Source organism: Trachemys scripta, chromosome 2 (assembly GCF_013100865.1).
Source record: "Trachemys scripta elegans isolate TJP31775 chromosome 2, CAS_Tse_1.0, whole genome shotgun sequence".
NCBI lineage: Eukaryota > Metazoa > Chordata > Testudines > Emydidae > Trachemys > Trachemys scripta.
Window position 1 is genome coordinate 6,509,791 of NC_048299.1, and position 3,806 is coordinate 6,513,596.

The following is a 3,806-nucleotide window of genomic DNA, read 5'->3' on the forward strand; positions in this document are numbered from 1 at the left end:
CTGCACCCCAATCCCCTGCCCTGAGCCCCCTGCCTGCACCCCAACCCTCTGCCACACCCCTCCAACTCCCTGCCCTCAGCCTCCTGCCGCATCCCACATCCTTCCTGCACCCCAACTTCCTACCCTAAGCCCCCTGCTGCACCCAACACCCCTACTGCACCTCACAACCCAACCCCCTGCCCAGTGCCCCCTACTGCACCTCAACCCCCTACCTCACCTCTCCCTGCCCTGAGCCCCTGCCACACTCCTCCTGCCCCCTCTGGGGGCAGGACTGGGGGCAGCAAGGGGGGGGGGTGTCAGTGATGCGGCCCTCAGGCCAATGAACTGGTCCTCAGCTGGCCCTCGTGGTCATTTGAGTTTGAGACCCCTGGGCTAGGCTCACAGGCCCAGCAGCTAAAGCCAAGCGCTGCTGAAAGCAGGGGGAAATTAGCCTGGATTGGCAGGAGTTGAGGCTTGGCCCATAGGGACCCCAGGCACTGCCGCTGCTGCCACCTTCATGGTGAATCCTCCAATGCCTCGCCAAAGGGCTCTTCCACATTCTGCAAACTGGCCTCACTGGCTGACTGTCTAGGAGAACAGAAACCCTTTGTTAGAGCCAGAGAGTCTCTTGCCACGGCTCCCTGAGGGTCACAGTCAAACACCTGTGAGTCTCTAGGAGGCTCTCAAGCACTTCCCTGCTCAGGAACTTGGCACCCACTAGCAATGGTCTCTGACAGCGACATTGCCAAGGGGAGCTCAGCAGATGGTCCCTTCTATGGCTTCCTGAGTGGGAGGGAGGTTGGTCTTGTCATTTAAGGCCTAGTGTCAGAGTCAGGGCTCCTGGGAAGTCCAGGGCTCTCGGACTTTGGAAGTGGGTGGAGTCTAGCGGTTGGAGCTGGACTGGTATCAGTCCCACACTTCCTTCCTGCCTCTGTCAGGGACATCGTGTGTGACCTTGCAGCCAGTTGCTTTCTATCCCTATGCCCCAGCGAACAGGAATAATACTGACCCACCTCAGAGGGGCTGGCAGGGGTGACCAGCGTCATGACTCAAGTTGGAACGAGTTGTGCTCTTGGTAGTGAAGGGCCCAGATTCAGTCCCCATGGATGCCCAGGGTGTCTGTATTGTGGCCCTGGTTTGACTCACCTAGCATTACAGGCTGTTTAGCCCGGTCCTGGCCAGGCGTGGTGCATCTGCTCCTGGCCCTCTCATCACACATAAGAACATGGCCCACCAAGGACAATCCATCAGCTCCCATCTGGTGTTCAGCTCCAGGATGGATGGGGAGCCCTAGCCAGACCATAGAAAGACAGGGGGGTGTTCTTTGGTGGAAACTGCTGGAGCATCAGCCTCTGCTCCCAGCTCCACCCCCATGCTAAGGGCTTCAACAGTGGTGCCTGACCCCAGGTAAACAAAGTAAACAAAGTAGCTGAGCTGAGGCCAGGGTGGGACTGATCCTAAGAAAAGAGCAGATTTCTCCTCTGCTCTAGGGAGATTCCCCTAGGAAAAGCAGCTGGGGTGGGGCGATACAAGCACTACCCCTCAGCCCTTGAATAGCGGGCAACTGGGACTTTGGGAGCCAAGGGACTGGTGTATCTTGCTGGAGATCAGAAAGGGGGATTGGAGAAATTGTACCAAAGTCAATGTCACGGCTGGGTCAAGGGCAGCCAGACCTACTGGTCAGAGCCAGAGTCCACACTCACATGACAGGAGTGGAGAGTCAGCCAGATCAGGATACTGGAAGATGAGCAGCAAAAGACAAATTTGCTATCACCACCACAACTTAGATGCCAGGAAATCAAGCCAGGGGAGCGGCAGCAGAACCAGGTAGTGCACGGTCCAGAACCGGGAGCAGGCCTGGTGTTCAGTCAGCTTCGTGTTCCTACTGCTGTCTTACGCAGGGCCAGGGGGCCAGTGAGCTTTGTGGGACTCCTCCAATAGGACCTCAGGAGTGGAGCCTCAAACTGGGGCTGAACTTCATGGGTCCGAGGTAAGCAATTTTCAGCAGGCTTCCAGGTGGAGGGTTGGAGTGTGGCTGCTCCCATGAACCCTGCAGACCCGGGTTGGAGACCCCTGGGTCGTGACAATCAGTGATCTCTCCCCGCTCAAACCTCCTGCAGCAGGAAACAGTCTCCAGGATCCTGGACACCGCCTCTGAGAATAAAATGAAGATATCATGATGAGAAATAGGGCTCTGTACCAGGGCTGGGATCCAGGGACAGGGAAAGCTCCCAGACAGGCTATGCATCGGGGATGCCATTTCTCCCCCAAGAGACCCACACGCCCCAAGCAGTAAATGGCTCTTACCTCCATGAGGGACTGGGATCTTCCATCTCAGCCTCTTTGAGAGCCGGCATTGCTGGGACGAAGTGACCTGTCCCCACTGCTCCCTGACGTGGCTCAGCTACAGGAAGTGCCCGTCTGGGAGGCTGTGCCAGATCCCAGGGCCTGGAAGACAGCTGGAAGGAGGCTCCTATTCCTGTCACACCCAGAGACCTCATAGAAGGGCCAAGGGGAGAATAAAGGGCAGAAGGTGAAGCTAGCCCTGAGCCTCTGTCCCACCCTCACCTCCTCAAAAGTGGAGCTTTCCGAGCCCCAGTGGGGCTGTAGCCCTGACACAAGGGCTTTTCTGCACCATATGGGGCAGGGAGAGCTCTGCCTGGGCGCAGCGGGAATGGGAGTGGGGGTAGACCAAGGAAAGGGGAGTGGGTGCAAGGGAAAGAGGTCCTGCCCCATATGAAGGAATTTGGGGGGCAGAGGGAAGAACCCTGTTCCACAGAGAGGGGAGAGAGTTTCTGTGAGTGCCAGGGGGCTCCATTTCCCCTTCTCGCTCTCCCAGTCAAAGGGAGGCCACTCCAGCTGGCCCAGTCTGGTCCTGACCAGAGTCTGCAGGGTAGCAGTGGGCCCACAATAGGGCTGGGCAGTTTTGTCAGGGTTGGGACTCACCAGCATGGCGCCTCCCGCTGGTCGCTCTGGGAATTAGCTCAGTCCATGGGGAACGCCCTCTGCTGGCAGCGTCCCATCCGTCTCTTGTCCTCCGTTGGCATCTGGAGCCGCGTTGCTCACCGCTTGACACTGCCCTGCAGGCCACTGCCCCTCCAGCAGGGCCCACTAGTCCATCCTCACCCCATTCCAGGGGCGGGGGTTAGCAACAGTCCTTGCACCTGCCTCGGTGGCCAACCGCAACCCCCGAAGTCTAGCCCCTTGTCTCAAGGCCCGGTTACAATTTGTCTCGGCCATCGGATGGCCAGATGCAGTACTGCCCAGCCCGAGATGCTGGTCTCCTGCTCTGGAGACAGACCTTCCCCCACGAAATTCTGGGACAGACTACCTGCTGCTCTCCTGGGCAGTCATTATATAGGGCCTAGCCTAGCCCTGATTGGCTGGCTCTAATCTCAGCCCTGATTGGCTCTCAGTAGTCCCTTCCCTGATTGGCTGACGGCTTGCACAGCCATTCTGGCCAACTCTAGTTCCCTCTCACATGGGGGTGGGGCAGCCGTCTCACCACAAACCCTCCCCCTTAAAAAATGCTCATGGGGGAGGGGAGGAAAGGGGTCCCTATCACCCCAGCTTCCTTCGTAGTGGGGCCTGCAGGGCATCCCTTTCCTCTCGCAGGCCCTCCAAAGTCTGGAACCAGCTGCTTCCCAGCTGTAGGGTCTGGGTTCCCACTGTTGAACGCCCTGGTCCTACGTGGGTTCCTACTTCTGTTTGGGTTCCCACATGGGCCCTCCTGGCTCCTATGTGGGTTCCCTCATTTCAGTGGGGCCTCTCTGCCCCAGCCCCTTTCTCTCTAGGGGCCTTCGTCTTCACCACCTCTTTTCTGTGGC

General features: G+C 58.4%; 1 long non-coding RNA gene across 1 annotated transcript; it reads right to left on the reverse strand.

Annotated features, from left to right (window-relative positions):
* Positions 1-348: 348 nt before the first annotated feature.
* LOC117871506 lies at positions 349-1,743 on the reverse strand. Its single transcript, XR_004644259.1, has 3 exons — positions 1,683-1,743; positions 1,126-1,269; positions 349-567 (listed from the first exon to the last, which is right to left on the reverse strand). It is a non-coding gene; the product is annotated as an uncharacterized LOC117871506 (long non-coding RNA).
* Between the last annotated feature and the right edge of the window lie 2,063 nt (positions 1,744-3,806).